General features: G+C 39.0%; 1 protein-coding gene across 6 annotated transcripts in view; it reads right to left on the bottom strand.

Annotated features, from left to right (window-relative positions):
- Positions 1-15,207, bottom strand: part of ATG7 (autophagy related 7) — a 218,895-nt gene that overhangs the window by 71,852 nt on the left and 131,836 nt on the right. The window lies entirely within an intron of this gene.

The following is a 15,207-nucleotide window of genomic DNA, read 5'->3' as shown; positions in this document are numbered from 1 at the left end:
ACGTGTACCATAATCATCTTGGAATACAAGGCAAATCTCATGTAACATTCTAGAGAGATATCAAAAAAGGTTTTCTTTTTGTTGATATTTCACTGTAGTAATCATTGTCAAAATCTCATACCCACCCTCCCTACCCCAACATCATTGCTCCTAGACAAAAAGTGAAGCTGAAATCAGAGAAGGCAGAAGACAGACATATTATCTTGTTGAAACCCATTCTTTTTCATCCTCTATCCTAATTCATAGAATCAAAGAGCTCATTCTCTAATTTTATAGAGGGCACCAAGACCCAGAGTGGAGAAGTGACTAGCTTGAGGTCACACACCGAGCTGTAAGTGAAACTCAAATCTGACTTCCAGGCCCATAGAAAAGCCCGTATTCTTTCTAAAATACCAAGGTATCTCTTTAGACCACTGAAATAGAAAATAAAGTTTGCTTTCAGTAGTCAATTTAAATTAAAACTCTTAAAATGCATTGGTGTAGCAAAATGATGGGCTGTTTTGAAAACATCAAGGCAAAATCTCCATAAAAATCAAAATCTTCTGTGAAATATTTCTGTTGCAAAAATTCATTGAGGTATTTAATGTGTGTCATTCACTTAGAAATCATGGGCCAATTCCAAAACCAGAAAATCAAATCACTCATTCAACCAATGCAAACTTATGATTAATTACTATGTGCCAGGCAGTATGCTAGGTCCTGAGGATATGCTATCAAAGACACTGTCCTTGTCCTCAAGGAGCTCAGATATAGAGCAAATATTCAACACATGTGCTATCTATCCATATTCTCTTAGGTGTTTATGACAGACGCCATTAATTCATTATATGACTATCTTTCCTGCTAAGCCTGAAACAGTCCCTCAGCAGCCATGAGCAATGGATAAGAGGGATACAAGAACTGAAATTTATCTATCATCCTGGACTCTTACAGTCACTACATGCCTCATAAATGCTATGCAATTTCAAGTTCTTATTGTATGTACTAGAACCCTGATTCCTTCAATCAGAAGAGAAGAACTTAATTTCTTTCATTCATTTAGTGTTGATTAAACTCCTACACAAAGAACAGTTCTTCCAGGTACTGGGAGAACCCTTGATAATGTCTCATGAAAGACCAATTATGCCCCAATGAGACCCCAGTTCTTTCACTTGAAGTTTCCATTTCAGATTGGACAGCACAGCCCTCTCTCTTATCTGTCATCACCCACAGTTGCCATCTGCTGCTAGAGAATCAAACAGAGTTGCTGTGCCACTCACTTCAAAGCAGCTGCTTATCACATCCAGTGATGTCCCAACTGAGAAAAGAACCAGTTACCGACAATACTGCCTCATATAGTTCTTCCTGCCCATAAGAGTTTGGAAAATACTACTGCTGACTTTACCTTAAGGGGGACCCAAAGACAGCTGCAGGGTCTCCACTTCATAAGTCTGGCATCTTTCCTCTCATTTGTTTAAGCTGTTTCTTAGAGTTTGATCAAAGGAGAAAAAACAGGAAGACATCTTTTTCTTTTAATGGCTTTTCCTGTGTCTTTAAACATTTTAATTATTTGAGACAAATAAGTAAAGACTCTGTGAAGCCCCTCTTTGTAGAGGTGCCTTATGACCCCGGAGCTGACCTTTCTCAGCAGTGTGGAACAGTGCGTGTTGTTGCCCGGAAGGAGACATGTTGGAAGCTGCCCTGTCTTTGCACTTCAAAGAATATCTCCCTCAGAGGGTTCAGACCTGTGGGGTCCTGTACACCACTCACCTGCATTTGCAGATCAGTTTGCCTCCAATGCCTGGGCCTCAGAGACCAAATATGTTTAGAAAAGTACAGATACAGCACAAATGGCAAAAGGTGACATAACTTAGAAAAAGAATGTCCAAGTATCTACTTCTTTCTATTACATTTTCATGTCCAAATAATGATTGTGTTTTTTGTTAGGCAGACATGGTGGTAATTAATGGATGAAGCAGAAGGAGAAGAAGGGCTTTTTCTTGCCCTGAAAGGTTTAAATTTCCTAAGGAAGGTGAGATATAGTAGTGATAAGCTAAATAACCATGGGATTAAAATAAAATATATAATGCTGCCAAGAGAATGGTAAAAATCAGTTACCAAATGACCCAGCAACTTCACTCCTAGGCATATACCCGAAAGAACACAACTTGTTCATAGCAGTACTGTTCATAATCACCAAAAAGTAGAAACAACTCAAGTGGACATCAACTAATGAATGGATCCAAAAAATATGATCAAAAAATGGAATATTACTTTGCCTCAAAAAAGAATGAAGTTCTAATACATGCTACAACATGGATGAACCTTGCAAACATTATGCTAAATGGAAGAAGCCAGTCACAAAAGACCACTTATTGTAGTATTTCATTTATGTGAATCCGGAACATGCTAGTCAATAGAAACATAAAGTAGATTAGTCACTGCCTACATCTGAGGGTGCAATAGGATGGGGGTGATAGAAATGGGGGCTGACTGCTAAAAAGTACAGGGTTTCTTTTGGGGGTGATGAAAATATTCTAAACAGATCATGGTGATAGTTGCTACTGTGAATATATTTACAAAACATTGAATTGTACACTTAGAAAGGGCAAATTGTAGGACAAATGAATTATATCTCAATAAAACTGTTATAAGAAAACCTTGATGCTGTCTTAAAGGCTTAAAGAAGGGATAAAGAATTTCTGGCTTGGACGATTTAAAAGAGCATCACAAGAACAGCTTAGGTATTTGAGTCAAGTTTTGAGGATAAATCATTAACTGGCATGTGGGGGAGATGGATAGGGAGCCAGTGTGAGTCAAAAGACAAAGATGTTCTGTGACTGTGAATAAAACAGACTGGTTACAAAGGGAGCCATCAGTGAGGACCTAAGGAGAGAAGGCTGAAAATAGAGTATGGCCAGCTTGGGCTCAATCTGAGGGGCTACAGACGGCCCCTGTGAGGGCAGAATCCGTTCAGCCTTCCAAGTGTTGGTGGTTTCCAGGCCAACAAGGAACAAGTTGATAGACTTTTAGTCAGCCTCTCTCACAACTGTTAGGAGAAATGGTGTTCTTGAGGGAAGGAATTGTGGGGAAACTTTCATACCTCTTCAAAATGAATATGTAGGAGATCTGTATATGCTTCAGACACCCAACTCTGAAGGAGGGGAGATGGCAAAGAGTTGGGTGTGGGACACAAAAGAGCAGAAGAAGAGCACTTGAATGTCCAGGAGCCATCTTCCAGAAACTGATCACTGTGCACAATGCTTTTTCAGAATCATCACCATTATAGTTTAGAACGTGTGAGTCTTATGAGTAAAGAGAAGAAAACGAGTTCAGTGAGAAATTTTAGGACTTTACTATTCGAGTGACGTTCCACTTAAAATCAATGACTTATTTCCCGAAAAGATTCCAAGAATCAAAAAGGCATTCTGAGGATCTTCAGTTTCCAGGCTCAGTAAATTGTAGTTCCTCTTGTGTTAAACTTAACTCAAGTTCCTCTTGTGTTAAGCACACCTCACTTGGAATAACGTATGGCTCTATACAGCAATTTTTTTCGTTAAACTACTTCATTAAAATTAATATGTAAATAATTATACATGAGAGAAATAAAGCTGACCTTTGATAAATCAGTCTTTTCAGTAAGTGAGACTACCATTCTGTATGCTATATTCTATTGTTTTGATCATTTCTAAACAAACAACTGAGAAAATACAGCTTCTTGGAGGCTGCGTCTTTCGCATATTATATTCTCTACAGTGCTACTGTCCTATAGAACTTTCTGCAATGATGGAAATGCTCTATATCTATACTGTCTAATATGGTAGCCACCCACCACTTGTGGCTATTAAGCATTTGAAATGTGGATGGTGTAACTTAGGAACCGAAGTTTTTATTTTATTTTTCTCTAATTTAAATTTAAATTTATAGAGCAATATGTGGCCAGTGGGTGCTATATTAAGTAGTGCAGCCCTATAGGAACCAGATAGTACAGGTGTACCTTGGAGATATATTGTGTTTGGTTCCAGACCACTGCAATAAAGCGAATATCACAATAAAGCAAGTTGTAATCTTTTTGCTGGTAGAGGCTCTTGCCTTCAATTTGTGAAAAAAAAAAAAAATGCAATATCTGTGAAGCGCAATAAAGTGAGGTATGCCTAGACCTTTTCCCTCTTAAGTGTTCAATAAACATCTGTTAAACTGAATGAGAATTTATGTAATAAATCCAGACCAAGCTTCTGCTAAATGCCAGGTGCTCTGCTAGATGGGTATGAGTGAAACACTGCCTCTGAATGAGTCAGAACTCCTGGTGCAAGGGACAGAAAACTCAACCCTGATGTACTCGAGCCAAAATGGAACCTGTTGGCTCACATGCCTAAAAAGACCAGGATAATGGTGCCTTCAGGGCAGCTTGGCTCAGGACTTAGAGGCTAACACCACCACCATTCTTGTCCTCTCTCAGCTCATCTAGACTTGGCTCTCTTCCATGTGTGGTCTCCATGCTCGAACTGGCTCTTCACTCACATCACTAGAAGGCTGCCCCAACCCAGACTTCATGTTGGCAAAGCTCCAAGCCCTGACCCAGGTCTCCTAGCCAAAGACTCATTGGATCTCACTAGTTATAACTGGGTCATATGCCCATTTCTTAACCAATCATTATGGCCAGGGAAATATGATATGTAGACTATCTTGGGCCTCGGTTACATGCTCAAACCCTGAGCCAAATGTGGAGCCAGCTCCGCCAGAAAAGCACATGGGATGAGAATGAGGTCCCGGATGGTTTCTCAGAGTAAAATCGTGGTACTCATTAGGGAAGAGAAAATTTTGCTAGGCAGCAAAAACAAAGATATCCATTTTAGTCTCTATCTTAGAGAGCTCAGTTTCTCTCCAGGGAAATTGTAAATAAAAATGCTGCTCAGATCTGCTGGCCACATAGTAAAGAAAATACTATATAAAAGGAAAAGCTCATTTGGCAAGATCGAGGTAGAAATGACAGCAACATTTATTTACACAGAATTTCCTCTGAGGTTGTCTACTTTTTCATAGATAATTCTCATAAAACTTTTGTGAGGAAGGTTACATCTGTGAAATCTAGAAACCTTTAGGATGGAACAGCCAGCTGACCAGGGCTTGTTGTCTGCAGCCTTCTTTGCTTGCCTCAATTTTGGACTCCAGATATCTCCTTCTTTGGCCTCCCACCCCCTTAACCAAGTAAACTGAGGGTGTGCTCAGACCTTAGAAGTCCTGACATGTGTGGAGGCAGGCAGAGCAGCCGCAACATAGCCCACCCAGGGAAGGGACACACAATTGCCAATTCACACAATGCAATGTGAATTGTCTATTTTCATGAGGGCTACTCCAAGAGAGATTATTTGTGGGCAGGATGACTCATGAGGGAGCCAAATGAATTCACCCCACATAGAAGACAAAGAGCTTGGAACATCACTGAAATGAGAAAAATTAGCCAAAACAGCTGCAGCACTTTAGGGTTTTTTAAATAGCCTCCTTCTGCCTACATCTCCACCCTTTTCTAGCTGTTCTCTCTCACTCATTAAATACTGAGGTTTAGCTTTTGTTGGCTCAAATGGCCAGCCAAGACTGGGAAATATTCTTTTTAACAAGCATATCTTTTATCCAAGTTTTTTGGTATTATTTTTTATGAAGATGATTCTAGATTACTCTGAGAATTACTCTGCAACTTCTTGGCTTCTTTCTAGATGGGAAAAAAATTAATAAAGCTTATGGACAAGACTTTCCAGACTTCAAGGACGTTTAGTGCTCAGGACACATACAAGAAGGCCCATGATTCCGTCTGTTCTCCGCCCCTAGGAATCCAGAGAACTCTCAGCCCTGCCAACATCAAAACGGCCACTTTTCCTTTTACTGTACAAGGAATCTTCCAATTTCAGTGTGGCTCTCTTATGGTATAGTGGACAGAGCTGTAGATGCACCATGCTTGGTAAGAAAGGGTTATTCGCTTCTACTATCCCTTCTGGATTTTAACATAGCGTTTGGTTTAGCAGCAAGTTGGCCTGTTCCTCACTGGACTGGCACTGTTTGCAGGAGCTCAGGAGACCAAGCACTTCCAGCAGACAAGAACTGGTTCTCTCTTGGGTTGGCAATTGGCACACAGTAGGTGCTTAGTACATATTGATGAACTGTAGAATACTGTTGGTAACTTGAAGTATTACTGTGCATAAAAAATACTAAAGAGGATGGGTTTGAACACTAATTTGTGTTCTGGAAATGTGTTTATCTCTTCTACCTTATTCTGTAAATCTCAGTCCCCAATTCTAACAAATTCTCAATCCCTAAAGTGATTCAACTTTGAAAATGGTCTTTATAACAGATCCTAAACCTATGTAAATGAGCTAGTTAACTTGTTCCCCATTCCTCAAGGGGCTAACTCCAAAGGACTCCAGATCAGATTAGCATAGATGAATTGCTTTTCAGAATGCCCATAGTCCTTTCCCTACCATATCCTTTGCTTGCTGTCTAGTGGGCTTTTTTATGAGTTTCACCTTCTCTATTCTAAAAATAAATTTATTGATATAATCACAGACTATAGAATTCACTCATTTAAGGTGTGCATTTCAGTGGTTTTTAGTATATTCGGAGTTGTACAACTATCAGCACTAATTCCAGAATATTTTCATCATCCCCCAAAGAAATACCATTAGCAGTCACTCCCTATTTTCCTCTAACTCTCGAGACTCCTACTCCCACCACCCCCATCCCTAGCCCCTGAAACCACTAATGTACTTTATGTCTCTATAGATTTGCCTATTCTAGATATTTCATATAAATGGAATCTCATTCATTAAAAACAGACATTTATTGTATTTTCTGTATATGCCAGTTCTCAAGTCAGGTGTTGGAATCATAGACGTGAGTCAAATCCAGTGCCTGCCTTCCGGGTACTCACGGTCCAACAATAAATATTTGCTAAGTGCAGAACTCCCAGGGTTTTCCTTGGACAGAGCAGCCACATTCATATTCGCTGGCAGAGGTCCTTTGTACCGATGGGACAGTGAGGCCAAGAGGCCCATCATTTCCCTTTGGGTTCAGTTCTACTGGGAAGATGCTACCCAGTGCTCTGTCTCATGGACTGATCAGGCCCACAAATGTCTCTTTTACTCCTATTTGATCAAGCACCTCCACCTGCCCTGCCTTTTTCAAAAGACACCCTCCTTGATAAAGACTCAGAAGTCTGGGTTTGTTTTTAAATGTAGACAATTTATCTTTTCCCATTAAGATAAAAGGAATACTAAGTACATACCAGGGAGCTGTACTGAGGTCTCTGCATACCTTGAATAAAAGGTTAGCTATCAGGAATGGAATTAGTAAGAACTGACATGCCCTGGGGAACATCAGCCATGTGTGGAAGTTAGCCATTTGAAGAGACTGTAGAAAAGCAGTTGAGACTGGGAATTTCCAGCTTCGAAATGACAAAGAAGTGATCTAAGGAGATATATTTTAACTATGAAAGCTAAAATTTAAAAGATTTTAAATTTAAAAGAAATTCTAAAAGATTGTTCATAGATAGTAGCAGGGCCTACATGGAGTCTGAAAAGAGGGAGCACAGAATTTGTACAAGAATTTGTTGATGTCTCTGCTGCTCTCCAGAAATTAGCAAGATGATCTCACTGGAAAGCAGTTCCCTTCAGTATTGGAGGTATCACAGATCTATGAGGCGATCATGAAATATGATTACCAACTATCTCCCCATGTACATATAGGGAGTGACAGACAACGACAAATTAAATGGCCTAGTCAGTACAACAATCTCCTATGATTTGGGTTGTTAGGAGTTAGTCCCTGAGAGTCTATATACTGAGTTTCTGACCTGAAGAGGTAGGATCCATGGACCATGATGATCATCCAAAGCACAAATGTGGAGAATAGAGGTTTGGTGAATGTGAAAACCATGGCCAAACATATGAAGGTTTGTCGTTCAGAAGAGGAATTCAACTAGCCATAGAGGGACATTACAAAGTAGTTAAAAAAGTTAAAAACACAGTCTCTGCAGCCAACTACTTGGTGCTGACACTTATTAGCCATGTGACCTTGAGCAACTTACTTAGCCTCCATGTACCTCAATTTCCTTATCTGTGAAATAAAGTGGTTGTGAAGATTAAATAAAAGATTAGTATGACATCTGGTATATAGCAAGCTCTCAGAGGTTAATCACACCATCATTGCTCAAAGGCACCCTATGAGATAGAGAGCACCCCCACCTCAGAATTCAAGTCGGAGGAGTGTCAATTGAGGGCCAAATAAAAACCTGATGCTGTTAATTTACTTCAACTCCAGAACTTCCAACTAGTTCCCATGTCCCTAAACTCTTACATACAATTCAAAACAAAATGTTGTCTCAGTAGCTGATGTGTTTTTCTTAAAAAACCTTTTTTTAGCCATTCAATCAACATATACTTTTCTGAGTCCTTATGTGCAAAGTACCTGTTAGTTAAATGAGAATACAAAGGGGGAAAGGTGGTCCTTGCCCTTAGGAAGCTGAACATTGAATTGAGAAGGTTAGAAAACCATATAGTTAGTGATACTTTCATATTTGTGTTAAATTTAAACCAACCATCCATTTCGTACTTCACTTTTTACTAAGGTCATAATCAAGATAACGGTCAGGGAAATGACTATACCTAGAAGCACTGTATTCTATGGAACATGGGAAGTTTGTTGGTATACTAAACTAAAATCAATCGTATTCTCTATCCCTCCCTCTCTCAATCTCGATCTCTCCTTTCCATTTCCTTCAAGGTATAACAAAGTAGCATGATGTTTCTGGGACCTTTCAGTCTCAAATTCTCAGGCTCATGGGTCGGCTAGCTCATGGCAGTAGTTGGTGAATGCAGACAAGCAGCTCCCACGTCGCAAGTTCACACAGGACAACTTTACAGTACACTGAAGGTCACTCATTATTTATTTGTAACTAATGCTTTAATGCGTCTCTTCCTCTCATCTGTAATTTTAATGGGGGAAGGAAAGTGGGCTTTCTTAATCATGTGGCACAAGCCAGCTCTCACTCATTGACTGAGGCAGGTTTTGTCCTAGGCTAGTAGCATTAGCATCTGTTAGAAAAACCACTGATCTGTTTTCTCTTAAGTCGCCTCTCAGTGGTGTTTTCTTTTTGTAACATTCTAACCACAGTTCCTGCTTCTTTTAGTTGCCATGGGATATGGTTGCTACATTTTAAAGTATTACTCTCCTGTAAAATGTCAGGTAGGGAAAAGAGCCTCCTACCCCTATCCAGGGTCTGCCTTGCATTTTGTGGATAAACATCCAGACCAGGGAATACCAGGAGGCTCCATTCATGTTGAAACAGTCGCCAGTTTACTGATTGCTCTGTTGCCTCAAGAAATTCATAGCACCTTCGGGCAAGGGAACAACAGTGTGGTGTTTATTGAAATCTACATCTGGTAGCAATTTGTTCAACAGCAACCAGCTTTCCCCCTCTCCTTTTCTTCAAATAATCCACAGAGGCTCATAATACCCCACAATTGTTCATTTGTGCAAAGCCTTTATTGTGTAGTTTATGTTCCTAATTACAGATAGCATAGCAAGTAATTTTTTAGCCTGCAGAGGAGACTAAAGGCACATGTCCTAAGGCAGTGACACTGTTATTGACCATCACCATCTGGGCTGAAAGATGAAGCCTCACACTGGCCTCCTGTCCGTAGCTCCCCAGTGCATACTTGGGCAGCAAAGGCAGCCAGAACACTCTCCTTCCCCACCCTAAGAGGTGTGGCCTCATGATGGTGTGTGGGAGCTTAAAAGAAGGAATAGCCTAGTCTTAATGAGAATGAGACATTTGTGTCCTGTGAAGAAAGGGAGAAGCCCTGTGCTCTAATTTTGGAGAAAACTCTCTTCTTTCAGGGTAGTGGTGAGGGAGACTGAGCAGCTAGTTTGCTAAAGGATTCAATGAATATAAAGTTTTCTTATGGTATTTGTGGTTAGGTGAGAAGATGGGGTAAATTCAGAAAGTAGAGTAAGTCAAGCTTGGGGGCAGATCTGGGAACTAGAATTTCAAGATTTGCACTAAAGTCCTTAGTTTGAAATTGTGCATAGAAAAGAACTTTAGGAGGAACAAACACAAGAGTAGAATTAAGATTAGACCGGATTTAGAATGGGCTTCTCCATACATGCCCAGCACCCCACCACCCATATCAGCCCCTCCTCCTTTGAGGGGGACTGTGCCCCTCTCAACCCAACCTCAGGGTTCTGAAGGAGGCTGCTAATCACCTCACCCTGTCTGTGGCCCAAGCTAGCCAATCACAACAGCCCATCCCTGTCTACTATAAGTGATCCAGAGAAGGCATGTGACTCAGGCCTGGTCAATCACAGTCTGTGCCAGGGGTTTTCCTTTTGGAGCCAGTGGGGAAGATGCTCTTAAAGGAAGAATGAGATTTTGGAACTGGCTGAGGCCATGTATTTTGCTATGTGTGAGTATGTGGGTGGGGGGCCTAGTTACAAATTTCTTATTTATGTTAAAGCCAGTTTGAAATTTGGGTTTTTGCTATCACGACCAGGGTGTAGATGGCTACAAATGGCTTTTCATTGAAAATGATTGCTATGATGATCAACTGAATAAATGCAAGTAAACACACTCTGAAAAATACAAATGCCACACAAGTGTCAGGTACTGATCACTTGAGTGGCAGGTGGGTATTAGAAAACATTGCTGACCCAATGTCAGAAGAGTAGTTTTTAAAAAACTTTTCTTTATGGAGACTTTTAAAGATATACAGAGGCAGACGAATGTTACATAATGCCCTCTCACAGTACCCCCCCCCCCGGTCCCAATAAGCACCGACCATGGCCCAGTCCAGGAGAGCAGTGGTTCTGGCCAACTCTTCCTGGAGCACAGCTGATTCACCTGAAGTGTGCCCTGGTCCCAGGCCTGAGCACCCCTTCTCTGACTGGAATTGCAAGGAATTGCAAGTAGGATTTTTGGCAATGGGATAGAATCTTATAGTTGGAAGTTGAATGTCAGGAATTCATAAATTCAGCATTCTTGGGCTTGTGCTGGACTGAGACATCATGACCTGCCATGTGCCTCATTTTTTCTAAGGCTCACTTAAAATTTCTTAATATTGTCATTGGATGTGTGTTTTGTCCTGACAGCTGTTAAGGAAAGAAAACCCTATTAGTGCTGAAAGTATATCAGCTACAGGAAAATATTTTTAATGTTGACACCATGTTTCTTCTGTGGACTAAATTAAGGTGTTTCCTCATTTTTATAACTCATTTACAAAAATAGAAAATAGCTGTCTGGCACACTTAATTTAGGGTACACAAAAGGGAGAAGATAAAAACCATAGAATCTAGGTGTTAAGGACTTATTCTATCATTATTATAGACTATAAGGTTGGAAAAATATAGAGGTTCTAATCCAATTGAATCAAACTTTCTGGTGGAGATGTGTTCTAAACATCAGTACTTAAAAAAAAAAAATCCCATATAATTCTAATAGGCAGCCAGGTTGAGAACCACTGTTCTAAACCAGTCACTATCTGTACTTAGTAAATGAAGACATTGAGGACCAGAGGTATAGGACTCTCACCAAGTTTAACAGCTCATCTGAGATTAGAACACAGATCTTTGGTTTCCATCATATTTTTCAAGTGAATAACTTATGCTATTGTGTTTTCTCCTAGCAGGAGCTATGTAAGTGGAACATACAAAAATTTTTTAGAGTTGAATTAGAAAAACCACCAGGAAAGAGGAATCTAAATAATAAACATAAGCTGTCTAACCTCATTGATAATCAGGAAAATGCATGTTAAAAGCATAATGAGATATTGTTATACACCCAATGCATTAGCAAAAAAACCCTTAAATGTGATAGTAACCAAGATTTTGGCTAGGATAACATAGCCACAGAAACCCCAATGTACTACTAGTAACCACTTACATTGGTACAGTTGCTTGGGAAAGCAGTTTGTCATGATCTAATAATGTTAAAATGTTACATTTTCTATGACCCAACAATTCTGGTATTAGGTATATAATGTAGAGCCTGTATTCTCAATGGGGGCAATATGACCCCCACAATGGAGCAAATATTGTTTTTTGGTGGGTAAATAAATCTTGGATATTACAATGACTTGTGGCCTTCCAAAGATCAATCCTATCTGATAAAATCTTACTCTTTGGGCTTAATTTAATTTGAATTTTAAAAAGTAACTTCTCTCCCTAGGAAAAGTGATAATGGAAAAAGATTGAAAAACACTGACCTACAGAAATGTTGCACATATACCCCAGGAGAGATATACAAGAATGCTCTAATCTGCATTCTTCATTATAGTCTAAAACTAGGCTATAAATATCCACCTACAGTAGAATGAATAAACTGCAATATGCCTAAGCTTGGAATACTATACAGCAATGAAAAGGAACAAATGTCAGCCACACACAACAATATGGGTAACTTTTATAATATTGAGCAAAAGAAGCAAGACACAAAAGATTACATAAGGTAGAGATCCATTTATAAAAGTTCGAAGTCAGGCAAACTGAATTATATTTTTTAGGGATCCATATGCCAGACTAAAACTGTAAAGAAAAGCAAGAAAATAACTATCCGAAGAGTTGGTAGGGCAGTTACCTCTAGGGCTATGATTGAGGAACCAAATATGAGAAGAGTGAATAGCAATGTTATATTTTTTGACCTGGGTGTTTATATGATAATTATTCTTAATAATTAAATGATAATTGTACATATTGTTTTATGTTTTCTTCTGCATATGCATATGTAATAGCTCATTTGGAAACAATAAGATGTTTAAAAAGCAGGATGGTTATTTTCTTGATCTTTCCCACATTCATTTTCCTAAAGCATTGCTTGCAATAAGCTATTCCTCTTCTTATAAGTAATGATACAACCTGCTCCAAATGTGCATAGTGCTTTCAGACTTTCATTTACAGAATCTCATCTGCACCTCAGCCTCAGTAGGAGGCAGTGAGTGAGAAACCATTTCTCAAAGGAGGTAATTGAGTTAGGAAGACCAGCAGGAATACCAGGCAGGTCTCACGGGGAAGGAAACAGAGCTTGACCAGCAGAAAGATCAGCTTATCAAAGTCTGGAGGTGGGAGAGGACAGAGCAGCAGAAGTATGCACAGCTGAACTGAACACGTGTGGACACACGAGAGAAAAAGCCATGCTCGGCTGTCCTTTTGAAAACCATGATTTAACCAAGAAGTTCCAATTGTTTCATATTAGGAAGTTTTACCCAGATTTGAAAGTTAATGTGTATTCTTACACCTTGACTGGGATCAAATAGTTTTTTTTTTTTTTAGGTTCTTCTACCACGAAATCACCTGTTGCTAATTTCTTTGATTCTCAAATACTATCCATTTAATATGAATTAATATGAATTAATATTTTAATGGTAAATTAATATTTTAATGGTAAATGATTGTTAAAAGTTTAATTCAATGATTGTTTAAAGTTTATGTTCAAAGGCCTACGATATATCAGGAAAAAATTTTATTTTAAAAAAAGCTATGCCAGTTTTCCATTTGGCTCATTTGTATTTAGCTACAAGAACTAATGTTTGTATTATACTTCTAAAGATTTCAAAGCACATTATAACGCCAGCACTGTGGTGTCAGGTATCATCCCATTTTACAGATCAAGCCCAGGTAAGAGGAAGTGATACAACTGGTGGCAGGACCAGGAGCAAATCCCTACTCCTCAGAACCCAAATCCTGTGCCTCTTCCATGAGCATACTGTTTTTAGGTCCATGCTGCTAAGGGTTAAGTGGAGCTAGGCTTAATATTACTTCAACCTAGCTTTCACGGTATTGAAGGATAAAGTTTTATTTCCAGAAGCCATTGTTGAAAGAAACAAAGGAAGAAGAGAACAAAATATAAATAAACCCATCAGTATTTAGGTATAGAAATTCAAAATAGTTATCTCTGAAGAGTCGATACTGAATTGGTGCTTTAAAATCGATTCAATGATGAGCTTTAAGTTAGACAAAGAATAACATGTTATACATATCTATATGAAAATAAAATATTTTTAAAAATCTTTTTAGAAGCCAAGTTTCTTTCCTTTAATACAATGCTAAGCAGAATTAGGTATGGCCTTTCCCAAGGAAGATTAAGATAAACATGAAGGCCTTCATTTAGTAGCAAAATTAAAAGTAAACCAATCCACAGCAATATACTATATTTATAATAAGAAACTTAATGATTGTGCTCCCCAGCAATAAGATATAAATATTTCTAGTTTAGCACTGAATTTTTTTTCACTAGATAGCTGAATAAAAGCAAGTAGGGGCAAGCTCTCAATTTCCCTTTACAATTTAGAGAAAAGTAAAGGCCAGAAAGAAGTTGCTTCCTATTTGCCCTGTCTCCCATTCTTAATCTAAAGATGAAATCATGAATGTGTAAAAACCTAATTCTCACAGATTTTATTAGAAACCAGTCTATTCTTAAAGGCAGTAAGAGCAAGAATGCACAGTGATATTGGCTAACCAGGCCCCGGGACGGTACAGTGAAAAAAATCATGCTATCTAAGAATGCAATTATAAGGAAACAGACAAAAAGCAAACTGCATTTTGAAATTGCTTAATCTAATCAAACTGTTCAAAACTCTCTATAAAGCAGAATATCTCCATATCACTTTGCATACATTTTCCTTTCTACTTCCAAGTTTATGAAGTGTACTGTAATCCTCAAGATGTAGATAAAACACTGAGCACCACTAAATTTAACAACATTCAGTCAACTTCGCAAATATCAATTCATTTCTCTGAGCCTTGACTGCCTCATCTGGTAAATGGAGGAATAAGGAAGGTTGGTGTGGGCATCAAAAGGCTAGGTACAAAAGTTCTGTGGAAATTGCAGATAATGTAATCAATATTGGTTGATGTACCTCTCCTGGTACTTTTTGTCAGAGATCTCGGGTGTTCCCATGCCACAGGCCATTTTGGAATGCCTTCTATCATTCTCCTCTCCAACACCTGGAGCTTCAACCTTTAAGGCCCAGCTCAAAATCCAACTCTCTACATCTGATGCTCCTGAAATCCTGCAGGACTTACTGTACCAAGTGTTTGGCTCTATGTGCACATCCACAGTCTGCTGTCTGAGTTACTTTTCTGTCCTACCCCTATGTCAGTCTCCTGATGGCCTGCTTATACTGCTTTGAATCCCTACACCACCATGAACCTGGCAAAGGTCTCAATAAGTATTGTTGACTGATAGAA

This window comes from Rousettus aegyptiacus, unplaced genomic scaffold (genome assembly GCF_014176215.1).
Source record: "Rousettus aegyptiacus isolate mRouAeg1 unplaced genomic scaffold, mRouAeg1.p scaffold_m13_p_4, whole genome shotgun sequence".
NCBI lineage: Eukaryota > Metazoa > Chordata > Mammalia > Chiroptera > Pteropodidae > Rousettus > Rousettus aegyptiacus.
This window is presented reverse-complemented; position numbering and strand designations above follow the sequence as displayed.